The sequence below is a fragment of the Passer domesticus genome, chromosome 4 (genome assembly GCF_036417665.1).
Source record: "Passer domesticus isolate bPasDom1 chromosome 4, bPasDom1.hap1, whole genome shotgun sequence".
NCBI classification, from domain to species: Eukaryota; Metazoa; Chordata; class Aves; order Passeriformes; family Passeridae; genus Passer; species Passer domesticus.
Genome location: NC_087477.1, coordinates 20,497,625 through 20,512,277, shown reverse-complemented (window position 1 = coordinate 20,512,277; position 14,653 = coordinate 20,497,625). Strand labels below are relative to the sequence as shown.

The 14,653-nt window shown below is 35.5% G+C and overlaps 1 long non-coding RNA gene across 2 annotated transcripts in view; it reads right to left on the bottom strand.

Annotated features, from left to right (window-relative positions):
* Window positions 1-1,752: 1,752 nt before the first annotated feature.
* Window positions 1,753-14,653, bottom strand: part of LOC135299929 (uncharacterized) — a 41,175-nt gene continuing 28,274 nt past the window's right edge. For both annotated transcript variants that reach the window (XR_010361769.1, XR_010361768.1), the window contains 4 exons: window positions 14,397-14,507; window positions 11,901-11,981; window positions 8,578-8,692; window positions 1,753-2,380 (listed from right to left, as the gene is read on the bottom strand). This is a non-coding gene — a long non-coding RNA (uncharacterized LOC135299929). The remainder of the gene's footprint in view (window positions 2,381-8,577; window positions 8,693-11,900; window positions 11,982-14,396; window positions 14,508-14,653) is intronic.

Here is a 14,653-nt window from a genome sequence, read left to right as displayed (position 1 = left end):
TATTCAGTTTCTCCCATGTTTCAGATTGATAATTGAAGCCTGAGTAGCTGTTCATCTGTGTTCTCCTTCAGTTTGAACATTCAAGAAAAAAACCCACTTCTTTCCATATGCATTTTCAGAAAAGAGCTAAAATAATAAGCAGATTTCACGTTAAAGTTCATTTGTTTAGGAATATCTTTAGAAGCCTCTTTAATGAATGAAGCCTTCAGTGTTCCTTCAGTTGTCTGTATGAAGATCTGAAGTTTATTTGTGACTTATCATAGGTTTGATCTATCCCAAAAAGGACACCAGAAAACTTTCAAGCCTGAAATAAAAATTAGATTTGCATTGTTTAAAAATGTGGTGCTAATGGTTTCCTATAGGGAAAACACCTGTTACTAGTAGAGTATTAATAACAATGTTCCAGATCCCATGAAAGTGAATAAAAAGCTCAAAGAACCATTCAGACAGAAAGCCTTCAACAAAATTCAGCAAAGACTATCAGTCACACTAGAAAGCCTTGATGAAACGTTTTCATTACTTCTAAACAACAAAAGGTGTCTTCCTGGGGAAAAATAAATCCTAAGGGATATTTCAGCTGATTAATTATACAAATAAATTGTCTCTTTTGTAACAAAGTGGTTAAAAACAACATTGCAATGTGCCTCTCAAACTTCAGAAAGTAGACATTTCAATACTAGTAGGAAAATTTAAATTTCAAAGCATGTTCTTTTTCATTTTTAGTAAATGCCTGTATGTTTAGGAGGAAGAAAGCAATTGAAAGCAAATCTGAGGGAAAGCTATCATAGAGGGTTTTATTCTTCCATTCCAGCTCCTGTTGATTGGTATCTTATCTTGAAATTCATCCTATTGATCAATGGTTATGATTTCCATAGGAAGATGGCACTCAGGATGAGCACTGTAGCATATTTCAGACCATAATTCCCTGAAATCAACAGAAAACTGCATATGCACTCAGTGACTATTGTCAAGGATGACTCCTCCTAAAGTAAACACAGTGAAATGAAATATTTCTACACTGAGAGCTGGCATAATAGAAATGGCCAGGGACTAATGAAAGTGAGTTCCTTATCTTTTGTCGAAGTTTCAGCGCTGTTGTATATTATATTTTCCTTAAATTTTGAAGATCAAGGGCAACCAATATGATAATTTTCACGGTTCATGGCATAGCTGATAACAGGTAATTTTATTAACTGATTTCAAATCAAGTCCACAAGTCCTGGTTGAGCTAGAGGATATTGTTTAATAAGATAGCTAATATTATTTTAAATACTATATGTAATAGAGAATTGACTGCTTCAACAGAGAAGTTGCTCCAATATCATGATTCTTAAATATATTCAGCTGATTTCTTGTCTGAATGTATCCACTGTCAGTAGCAAGACACTGCAGTGTCACATTGTACTAGTGTCTGCATCAAAATTCCTTTATTAAAATTCTATTTTCTCGCTTCTACTCAGAATAATTTTTTAATAAATGAAGTCATTATTTTTCTTTAAGTTTCTCACTACATAAGATGTCCTAAAGTAGAAAGCATGTCTGATAGTTCTTCAGTGCTTAAAAAAGCATATTTACTTTGAAACATGGAAACTGGATATTAGAATGGTTATGTCATTAACATATAATGTTTATTTAACATACATTGTAACATCATCAACATATAACATATAACATATAACATATAACATATAACATATAACATATAACATATAACATATAAAAGAGATTTTTTTCTATGCTCTTATTCAATATTCTCCAACTGTTAATCAAAGCATTGTTTTTTAAGGTGCCTAGCTAAACCATTTTGACAGAGTAATTATTTAAAAGATTGCTTCATATGACATCTATAATATGATGCTTAGCAAACAATATAGAAAAATAGAGCAGTATATAACCCAGTAAAATAAACTTCAATTATGTATTTAATATTATTTATCATAAACTGAAGTTTAGAATCATTCTTTGTGTATATCTCACTGTAATTTTAAGTGTACCTCTATATTTGAATTTTGTGGGATTTGTAACACTTGATTTGTGAATATTCAAAAGGTTTCCATATGTTTATTACCATTGACCTCCAGTTGGATGATTTCAGCCTTGATTCCTCTTAAAATAGGTTCTGTGTGTGCTCTAGTAATTTATCTATATCAGTGAAGAGCAGTCTCACCTCTTTTGCCAGCAGTTATTTCTTTGTTAGAACAGAGGATCCCTAATTCAATCAACTCTTCTAAATGAATTGTTTTTATTTCACCTCCACCATGAAGTGTGATGTGATTTCCCTGATGCATCTGAAGAATCAGCCACATCTGTGCACTACAGCTATTGTTACAATAATGACAGGAATGCAGAAATCATGAGGATCTCTTCCATATTCTGACCTCTGTTGAAAAAAAAAAAAGAAGAAACAAAAATATTCGATGCTTTGAAGTCTCTTTTAATGCAAATGGCTTATATAAAATATTTTAGTAAGTGTAAAGGTAACTTTTTTCTGTTAATTTTCAGTGATCAAAATTATCCGGAAATATGTTAAAATATATCAAAGTCTGTGACATTTCAAAGCTGCAGAAGATATTGTTTAGTTGGCCTGTGAAAATTATGATTATACAAATTGTAGAACAGCAAAAGTGTTTTTAGTTTTTCCAGCTAAGAACCCATTGTACTTTTTCATTTTATTTGATTCTGATTTTTTGAGGCTTTTTTTTTTCTGAATTATAGAGTCATTCAGATAGAATGGATAAGTAGCCATTTATCACTCAGATCATGATAAATAGGACCAAAAAGTATTACATCTCCATTTTAGAGGAGATACCCTCTTGAAAAATCATGGGAAGTTCTGCTGACATCAGTAATGACAGCCTGAACAGTACAGCTGAAGGATACTGAAAATTGTTGTAGGTGTCTACTGAATATCTGTGAATGGTACAAATACTGTATAATAATAATATATGGAGAAAATTTGTGTATTGCTGGATGAGATCTAATAGTTGTGTAAATTCACAGTATTTATAATCTGTGAAAGCTTCAAATTTTCACTGTAAAAATTATTTTCCTTATCACAGATTTTCTAATCACAAACCCCAAATTCTAGAAGATTTGAAAATAGGAAAAAATTCCTTTCCTTGAGATATAACAATGAAACAACTAAAGCTGTTCAGATACCATTTAAGTTTTGAATGTTGGCATTCCATAGAATGAAAACCAAAAGAAAATCCTCACTGGATTGATATTTCTCTTGACAAATGAATTCAAAGCACCTGTTTTTGAAAAGGGCTGCTCAAGAGATGTAGGTGTATTATATAGTAGGTGTTACACAGTGTACTCTCTCACTTGTTTTGTAAATCTTTGATATTTTATCACCCTTTTATATTACAATATTGTAATTACAACCTGTGAATTATAGATGTAATTATGTTGCAATTACTGTAATGAGGACAGCAATGGCAGTGCAGAACCAGTTGAAGACAACTTGATAAATGGAAGTGAAAAACAAAAGAAACAGAAAAAGAATATAATTTTATGTCAGTGGTGAAACCATAGTAATATATTGTCTTTTCAAGCTAAAAGAAAGATTTTTTCAGCATTTAACAGGAATAAGAAATAACCAAATCTAAAACAATTGTGACTGGGAATCATCCTGAACACTGATAGGTGCTTTTTAAAATATCAGAGTGCTGCCTGAGGCTCAAGACTGGGATTCAGGCAATCAATACATTTTTGGAGTTTTCCACCAATTCTTTTATGTGTCTCTATTATTTATTTTTTCTTTTGATCACCAGGGAGTTTATTATGTTTTCTGATGTATTGATAATGTTTGCTGCTGTCATGTCCAAATTAACGGTGAATTCTTTTGTCTTATTATAAAATTGACAACAAACGGCTAATTTTTGAGGAGCTATGTCCAGGTTGCCCAGGCAAGGTTTATTGAGACCTGTTCATCAAAATCCCATGCATGAGGGCTGCAGACAAACTGTGGTAAGTAAGTAATTAGTTTATTGTGTGTTGTGTGTTTGTACCCTTCTGTGTGAATTCTCATGTTGCATCGTGTTGGTGATTATGGTGCTGGCGACGCCTTCAGGTTTGAAGAGGTTTTCATACATCACTTAAGCAGTCACTGTCCGAATCTGCAGTACAGTATCTCTCTCACAGAGAACAATCACATAACTGCCAGCCCTGAATTCTTGCCTATACTTCTGTCAGCTGATTTAATCCTTCCAGCTCTAAGGAAGATTTCTCATACCATATGCCTTTATTTGTTGACCAGGGATTTAAACCCCTCAGCTAATCTGAGTCTGTTGTGAGGCTACAGCTAGGGTGGGAGGGGCTGTCTCCTGGAATAAAACATGATTACATGGGATATATGAACTTTCATGGTTCCCTGATCCACTGTAGCAGTGTCACTGTCACGCTGTGAAGCTCATCTCTGGGGTGATGTGCCTGGGAGTTGTTATTCCCATACCTTGTCATACTGAAACAGCTGGACTTTCCTGGGAGTGGAGAATCTGTCCTCAGCTTTCTCCCCCAAAATGCAGTTCAGGGACCCAATTGCACTTAATGAGAAATACCAGGGTAACTTCAGTTAATAAGAGCTTTTCTATCTAGCAACTTAAGAGTTTGAAGCACAGTTTTGTCATGACTGTCCCCACCAAAGTATTTTCTACTTCCATTTCTCAGAAATAACTCACAGATTTTGATATATTAATCTTCATGTGTTCAGCAGTAACCAGTCTGTTGATTTATAATATCAAGGCAGACTATTGGCCTGTTTTATTTTTTTTTTCTTTCCCCTGCTATGACAGCCTGGAATGCCATCTGCTGCTGGGATTCTTATCCCTTAAACTAAGTGTGTAATTCAAGTATACAATACAGTATTGTACTTCTGTTTCGTTTTTATTTTTTTAACTGCACAGCTGTTGGGTACAAAAGATAAACTCCAACAGTGTTGTTTTAAGTCTGTTATCTATTAAATATCAATGAAGTCATGCATTGTTTAGCACCATTATCAAAGATGAGGTTTTTCTCCAAATAATCAAATAAACAATCTGCAGCATCCAAACCAAGGTGGGGAATTTCATTAGGCTGTTTGGTGTATATATAATGTTCTCATTTATCAAACCTTATAGAACAAAGACATTCATTCACTTCAAATGGTACAGTCCTGTACTTAAAATAGAAATACTTAGGAAAAATGTAAAATTATTCATACTAAAGAGGGAAGTAGGAAGTACTGCAGTATAAAGTCTTGAACAAATTAAATAAGCAATGAGTGAAGAATATATTCATCATAAGTTGTTGTAATTAACTCTTGAGAGAGATTCTTAGTTGGCTGGAGGATTTGAACAAATCACATGCTCATAATTTGTACTTAAAGGAAACATTTTAAATGAGAGCAACTTTTGAAAACACAAATGTTTTGGTGTAGGCTAAAAAAAATTGAAAGATCAAATAAAATTAAAACAAAAAAGCTCTATATTTTTGCTTCACACGTTCCAGTCACTTTTAACCTGGAAAGAATTTTAGAATTTTCATTACAATAAGAACCTAGTGGACAAATGTCACCATACACTGTATGTAAAATGTGAGCAAATTTCATGCCTTGTCAGCATATCAGGAGTTAGGCTACAGAAAGAATATTCAAATAATTCTATAAGAGTGTTAACCATAGAGAGCTGCATATTAATCTTCCCTCCAAAGAAATCTGACTCACTAGAAGAAGCTGTACCCACGGCAGGGAGAAGAATGGGAGGCAGCTGGGAGAGGCAGCTCTGTTAATCAGCACCAATGGTTAGTTTACAAATTCTTTCATCAGAAAATAAAGCTGGGAGCTGCTCCTTTGCAACACCCAAAACCTTGAAGTGCTACTTAAATACTGGCTGTAAAATAATGCTGTAATGCAGAATAATTGAGTATCTTTTCTCTGGAGGCAAGACTAGAAGCAGAAGTATGACTTGTGCCCCTAGTCAATGCAATAAAGAATTTGGCTTTGACTTGGGGGCAAAATACATGATTTAAAAAAAAAATTTGGAAACTAGAGACAGTCCTTTCACCATGTCTTTCCCTTACATCATGGGAGCTGTAGGATTCTCCTGAGATGCAGATTTGAACTCTTTCAGGCTGAAGAAGCCACTGAGTCTGTCTTTGGCATGCTGGCACCTGAGCTGCCATTTTAAAAATAGGGCATTTCTACAGCTTCCTCCTTCAGATAGATTTTTTATGTAAATAACCCATGACTCCTTTTTCTGATGTAATTCACTCCTGACTGTTAAGTAACTCTGAGATGGCAGGAACATTTCTCCTTTTAGAAAATAACCACAAATATTTTCCTTCTATAACTATATGGAGAAAATTTTCAACACAAACAAACATTTGCTGCTCAAGGATGAATTCTTAAATGAAAGCATATAGGCATCAGGAGACACCAACTTAAATGGGTTTTGCAGGGTTTTGAGAACTGGTCTCCTGGAGTTAGTTTCCTCAATTCTACCTAAGCTCCTTGTTAGGGCTCTTAAATTGTATGGGAATCTGAGAGCTTATAGTCTAGTTCTTTAAAAGCATTTAGTCACCTGTTTCAATGAAAGTTAGGTACTGAAGAGCCTTTAAAGATATGAGCCTAAATGTCTCTCTTTTGTGTAATACAGAAAGCCATCTGTATGGCAGGAAATCCAGTTCCCTTGGGGCTGCTGCTGTAACCACAGGACCCTCATTGTACCTGTGCAGCTCTGAGATGAACTCCTGATACCTCTGACATCAGCACAGGGTAAAAACTGGTGTGTGCCTTTGAGTTTATGTCACAATTTTCAGGTCCTCTAATTGGATAAAGCACTTAATCTTTGACTGATTTTCAATGAGATTTTTGCACCTAGGCTTTAAGTTTATTCAAAATCCCCATTTCAAAATCTTAAAAAGTAGCATCTGAGAGTAAAACCTCATACAGGTCTTGGAGATGGTACTGGGATGTTTTGTATTGTAGCTGAGACAAATCTATTAGAAATATTTAGAAAATCACTATTATGAATTTCATGTGAACGCTTGAATATGCAGCTGTGATTGACCTCTTTTTTGCTGTGCTGTGGTGTCCCAGTGCCACACCATGAGAGGTAGTGGTGACCTTGCTGCTGATTTAGATGACAGAAGACTGAAAAATTCCCTTGTGAATAGGACCAGATCTCTCTTATGAGAGAGTCAGGATCAGTGGCATTAACTATTTGATGCTACCTCTATTTCAATTTTAGCATATGCAAATGAGAACAGCATTGCTCCAGTGGTAGGAACCCAAAAGAGGAATGGTTTTGAGTATGCTTCAGAATAAACTTTTTTCTGGAAAAAGACCCCTTTTTTGTTCTGTTCTGTTTTGGTTTGGTGTTTTTGTGGGGGTTTTTTGATTGTTTTTTGGTTGGTTGGTTAAATAACCTCTCCCTGCTCCAAGCAGGCAGCTGCACAGTAAAGCTAGCCACCAGAGCTGTTTATAAAGTACAGGGTCCAATTCCTGACCCTAAGCCCTGCTTGCTGTTAGCTTCCAGGAGTGAATTTTGTGTTGATGACAAGTAAACATTGTTAATGGAAGTTCCATTTGTCCTCAGTTTTCACCTTGGGCTCTTTGGCTGCCTGTGCAATTTCCTAAGCTCTGCACCGTGCCTCAGGGTCCCTATTCCTGCTGTTGGGCACTGGGATCTTTAGCAGGCTCCAGCTCCAGGGGGGTGGGAAGCCAGCACTGCTGAGCTGTGCCTGGGTATCTCACTGGTACAGCCATGGGGAATGCAAGAGGGTTTGGCAAAGAGGATGTATTGTCTGCTTTCAAGTTTTCCATGAGTGCTTCTGTGTTCCAGAGATGCTGATGAAATGCAGAGTACGAGCCTATTTCGGGGTCTGGGAGGGATGTGACTCACTGCTGAAGAGAGGCTGCTTCATGCAGGGAGGTGGATGGAGATAATCCAGGGGTTTCTGACTTTAACAGCAGGTCAGGAATTAGGTGACTTACTAGAGAATGTCATTAGAGAACACCCAGGCAGTCTGGGTGTAATAAACAACAAAGACTTAAGTCCAGAGGACCCCATTAACACTCAATGTGTCTTTAAAAGTATTAAAGCCTAACAACACCACAGACTACTTTGTATTTTAGCTGTAAGATGCTCAGGAGTATTAGGTGTAAAGCCATCATGAGAATCTGCCATGTGTTAAAAGTTTATCTGACTGTAGCATTCAAACACTCCTTCCTCACCTCTTTGCCCTTAGATCTATCTCCCATATTGCAGGGCCTAATTAAAAAAAAATAAAGTATTCATGGCTGTGAAGGCATGACAGGCTCTTGGAGTTCAGTTTCTTTTTCAAATGAAGCAAAAAATTAACAATATATAGTCTGCATAAGCCAAAATAATAGATAACTATTGACTGAAACATCTTAATTCTTTAAGTTTAACATATTTTACTGGAAAACTTACCTAATGCTTTAAAACTTGAAAATATAAATTTTAAAATAAAATTAAAATGGAGAGCATTTGGTTCCCAGAATGATGAAATGAGATATTTTGACATTTATAGAAATTGTTTACACTTATAAAATGAAGTTTCTGTAAAGCTTACTTGATTTGTGTAATGTTAACTTTCCAGAGACATGAGTAGTCTGTCAGCACATTCCATTGAAATGCCAGGCATTCATATTAAAAGTAGTAAATAACACATTTACAAACACAAGCATCTGAAACAAAGCACAAATAATATAATAATAGATCGCACCTATGGTACCTTTTTAGACATTATTCAAACTTACAGTCAGGTGTTGTTTACTACTTTGTGAATTTTTGCCATTACATAAAAAATCAGTTTCATGAGCATCATAATAAACTTTTGTAAGGAAGCTAAACTTTTTAGTATCTGCTTGTGACTGCCACAAGGAGCTCATTCGTCACAATCCAAACTGTCCTGTTCATCTTCACAATCATTACAGTTTGGCTAGTCACATTTAAATATAATGAGTCCTATCTAGGAAAGAAGCCGAGAAGAAAATAATTTTGTATTATGGACTGGAAAAGTATAATAAAAACAGTAATAATCAGCTTTTCTTGCTAAATGAAGTTTCCAGATTTGCAATGTGACTATTCTAGGTTTTAAAACCTGGCAGGACAAAGCCTAGAGGTAGTTTGTGTAGTCTGGTGCTAGGCAGAAATTGGATGGCTGGACATTCCTTGTCCTGGGATTCTCCATGACTGCTCACCTCAGTTTCTCAGCTCTGCTTCTGATGTGTGCCATGATGTCAGCAGGCATGCAATGGTGACAGGTGACATCAGCAGGTGTGTGGTGCTGGCAGGTCACCCCAGTGGGTGGCTGGGGTGGGTATGACTGAGGTACAGACCAGGGAAGCTGCAAGCAGCCTGTGTCCATGCATGCCCCTCGGGCAACAGGGTCAGTAAGCACAGAGCACCCCCTGAACCTCCAGGGCCAGGCAGTGGGATTCCTCCACCCTCTCCCATCACTGTCATATTTCTAGAAAAATCCCTTTTCCAGGATTCTTCTCCTGGGAAGCTGAGAAGCCTCAGAGAAAAATGAAAACAATATTATCTGAGTCACTTCTACTGCGTTTTGCTGCTTTGGAATGTGGTTTGGACGTTGTTTACCAACAGGAGCAGGTTTGATTGGTTGCATGTGAATTGTTTTAACTTAATGACCAATCACATCCAGCTGTGTCAGACTCTGATGGGAGAGTCACAGGTTTTGATTATATTTCTTTGTAGTCTTCTGTCTGTATCCTTTCTCTATTGTTTAGTAGTTTTAGTATAGCATTATTTAATATAATATAGTATCATAAAATGATAAATTAGCCTTCTAAGTACATGGAATCAGATTCATAAATTTCCTTCCTTCGACAAAAACCCCAGAAACTACCACACTCTCCAGGTAATGTTTTCACACAAGGATCCTAGAAAACTGCATGCACTCCTGTGTGGTAGAAAATACAAAAAATCAGAACTTGACTGCATTTGCCAAACCCTTGGTTTCTCACTGGCAGTAACTTGTGCCTTCTGTGTAATGCTGTTTGCAGCAATGCCTGTGCAGTTCCTTCACAGCACCTCACTTGATAATAATTTGAAGAAATAGTAAAAATAATTTGAAATGATGGTGCAAGGCAGCTTTCCAGAGCAGAGGGGGTTATAAGCAATCACAAGCATGTTTAGTGAGAAGTTACCACATCACTGAGTCTGATTTGTTTCATTCAAAACAGCTTTATGTACTTTGCTTCATCTGCAGCACCATTCCTGGGGAGCTTTCCTGGAGCTTCTGAAGGAATATTCCCTGTACTTCTGTGCCTGCATTTTACAGAAGATTTCTGAAGAACACTGAAAAAATTAATTATCCGTGAGACAGAAAAGCAACTCTTTTGTTTGCATTGCCTTTGGATGGCTATGGTCGATAAGCAGTGTTAAGAAGCCAAAAAGAGGGAAGACAAGGGAGGAGTATTTATGCGTGGCTCTATCTTATATCCCAAATCTGTGAGTGTACGAGATAAAGGACCACAGTGCATTGGCCTTTTTGCATCTGCCCATGTTCAGTCACATCCCAGCTGAGGAGAGAGCAGGTCAGGGAGGGAGGGAGGCTGAATGAATTTTGTCTCAGCTGCCATGCACCTTGTGCCTTTAGCACTCAGAATAGCATTGGGGACAAGCTGTGGATGACTAATTTCCTTGGGAGTACTGGAGATGCCAAGGTAACTAACGTCACTTTTGTCTGCCCCCTCCTTCCTATTCTTTGTGCTGGGAAGAGGCACGAGGCACTTAGAAATAGGACTATTTAGTGCACATTGATTCAGAGCTGTGTTTCTGTCAAAAGCCCCTGCAAGTGACAAAAAATTGTAGGAATTTTTTTATAATAGTGGCTGCTGATGTATTGGTACCCATCAGGATTAACCATCAGGAAAAGGATTAAGGGAGCTGCATTGTAGGTACCACCCCCTAAAATATACCAGTTCAGCATTTATTATTATTATTATTATTATTATTATTATTATTATTATTATTATTATTATTTCTAAAATAAATAAATAAAAAAAAGCTTTTCTGATCTATTTCTGGTTCCAACAGTACCAAGTCAAAGGCTGCTGGGATTATCCATCTTTCAATTTAACTGTGTCAGAATGCAAGGCCTACATTTGGTATAAGCAGGACGTTCTATTTAATTAAAAGCATTGCTGCCATGATCCTCAGCACTGTGAATTAGTCCTGTCCCTGGGATAAAGTGAAGCACGCTAATTGTAAGCTGATTTACTGGTTGTTTTTGGGCAACTGGATGGCACTGCTATTTACACTAAATGCGGTCAAGTATCCTCTTAATACAGACATGGATTACACACATTAAGCACAAGACAACATAATCTGAAAGCACGCTGAAATGTAACAGAAATCCTGACAAAATCTAAACCAGCTGTTGTGCAGCTACAAATTACTTCTGCTACTATCCTAAGAGTTTTAGTGAAATAAATAGAATGGTAAAGAGCAAGGGAAAAAAGAACACCCAACAATACAAACCCTTGGAATAGTGACAATGAGTGAAAAATTAACATATTTTAAGATGTGAAAAAAGAGGATTTTTTGTATGAGTATTTCTTGCGAAAGAAAAATTACAAAACTTAATATGAGCATAAATGCTCACACATTTACACATTGTTTGCTGGCACCCAAAATCTTAAATTTTTTTTCTGCTTGGCTCCCAAACTGTCATGAAACCAAATCATGCAAATTTCATATACAGGGTGCAAATATTTTCATAGATTTTTTTTGGTATTTTTTTTTTTTTTTTTAATTTTCTCTTATTGCCTCTGGAACACTGATGGGTGTAACCTCTCATTCTGATTTTCCATTTCTGTTGCTGCTAGTAAGAAAGTCTGGCATCACTGTGTAGCCAAATTTAATTACCTCTGGCAGGTAGAGGAACTCTAGGATTCAGGAAAGCTGGCCTTAATGCTAGTATGTTTTCACTTCAGCTTTATTCATATTCTGAAAAAAAAAAAAAGAAAAAACATCCTATATTGAACAGTTTCAGGATTTAAAAATATCAAATTTATTTATATATCAAATAAAAGTTTGTTAAAGATTTTATAATAGTCATGCTTAAAATTATGAATATTTACGATCTGATTTTGATCTCATTCTGATTGAAATATTGCTAATGGAAGAGAGGTTGTTTTGGGTTTTTTTACATAAAACATGCTATTTTTGTTATTTGGTATTTGTTTTTGTCTCTCCTGTAGATTTAGTGGTGTCAGCTAGTTCAAAATACCTCTATGTGATGAACTGTGGGAGGATTGTGCAATAAAAACCTTCTGTGACCAGACCTTCAGCCAAGAAAGAAAGGTTGCATTCTACGTTTGGCATTGTTTTAATAAACTTAGTAATAACTCTGTCTAGGTACAAAGATTTACATCTTCAAAGGTCAAGCTGTTGGGTGTAATATGCATAATGAAGTTCTTGTCAATAAGGAAGAGCCAGGATCACCAGGGCTTTTTTTTTTCCTTGCAGTCAAGTAAGACATGAGGCTTAAAATTTTAAAAACTTAAAATTAAACAACCTACAATATAAAAATATACACTCATGGTTTTACTGAGGCAAGAAAGGAAAGAAAAAAACTCACACATAAGTTGGCTCTAAGTTGTCTGTTTTTATTGAAATTAAAAAAAAAAGATGGGAAATTGAGGTAACCTTGGTAACCTTGTACTATTAATTTCCAATATTCCTATCAGTGTTACTAATTTATAATTTTTTTTCCTTGTTTTTATCTGGCTTTTGTAAGTGAGTTTTTTCTTTTTCCTTATGAAAATAGTATTAAAGTATTTTCCCCTTGAAGAAAGGGAAAAATGAGTTTTGAAGTAACAGGAGCTTATTACTGAGAACAAATTCATGTGAAGGGCTACGCGTTCTTCAGGTAAAGGAGAAAAAATGGAAACAAATTTTCTTGCTATATATGAATCCTAAAACTAGTATGTTTCAAAGACATTGAGGTGAGTATCCATCAGTCAGCACTTCCAGTCACTCTTGAGTTGACAGAGGTTGAGAGAAACTGTGACTTTTTTACTGATATGACCTGAAAAAAAAAATCTTAAATCATACTTGTGTTAGACAACTTGATTTGTCTTCTGAAAACTTTATTGTAATTAGTAGATTTTGTTTTGTTTCTGTTCTTTACTGTTTTCTCTTTTAACTCTAAACAGAAAATGCTGAGAAGAGGATACATGCAATATTATACTTGGTTTAGAGAGATCTGTCACAGTCCTTCAATTCATTTAGTTCTAGTAAAGAAATGGATTCTGGCCAGCAGGAAAAAAAAAACACCCACAAGAAATTTGTTTGGCTTTTTTCCCCCAGAAATGCATTTCTTTGACTTTATCAAGCCCTGAAATCACAGAATCATTAAGGTTGGAAAAAACCTCTAAAATCATCAAGTCCAATCATAAAACTCCTACGTATTTTCTCAGAAGAGTTGTTCAGGTAGCGATTACTACCTTTATTAAAAAGTGACTTAATAAGGCTTTGGGAATCACATTAAAAGTAAACCAAACCAAACCAAAATTAAATAAAATGAAATAAAATAAAATGAAATAAAATAAAATAAAATAAAATAAAATAAAATAAAATAAAATAAAATAAAATAAAATAAAATAAAATAAAATAAAATAAAATAAAATATGCCACATTAAGAGGACTTGTATATGTGTCAAGTTTAAAAAGTTCACCTGGATTTCAGATATTTTTTGCATAACCTCAGTAGCATCAATATCTTTGTCCTTTTCTGGTTGATTTTTTTTTCTTAAAACAGAGCTTTCTTCTCTTCTCCCTCTGGCTTCAGGTGGGCAGCACCTGTTCCATTTTTATGCCATTGATGTATTTGTCCATGCTTTAGATGTTTTAAACAGTTTTAAAAAATTAACAAATCACTCCAAAGAAACAGTAGTCATGGCAAGGGTTGTAGGAATTAGAGAATTGCACAGTTCTAACCTTATCAAGAAAAAATATTTTCTCTTTTCTTAATTTTGTCTAGGAATTCTGGCAATTATTTTATTTAGCCTATTAAATATAAGAAGAATGTTTCTTCAATATAGAATGTTCTTTTCAATAAGTCAGCTATCAGGTGTCATGCTGATTAATTACTTTAACCTCTTCACACAAAACTGAACTTTATTAAGAAAAACTGTTCATTACACCACCATGCAGCACAGCATTTATGCAAAACTTACCTGGCATCTGATATTCTAGATTAAAAAAACAAAAGTCCATTTCCTTTCTACTGTATTGCTTTCAAAGGTATTTGTGAACAAAATTTCAGGATCTTGCGAAATGAAATTTCACATGAATTACATGAAATGAAATGATGTTGATGGAATGCTTACTATTTTCAATGAGTTCATGTGCTCTTACCTGTACACAGCTTCAGGACAGTGGGACAGTGGTGTCACCAGCACAAAGAGGCATTGGTGGTGCCTTGAACCATAAGAAGGGGTTCTCACAAGTGAGTGGATGATGCAGCATCTAGCAAAGGAGAAATTAGCATGGCTTTATTTAAGAGTAAATGAGAAAAAAAAATCCTGCCTCAAGTATTCTGGGCAATAAATAGTGTCTGTGTGGAGATACACAACATGGCTGAGCTCCCATGGAGATTATGGGGATATAACTTT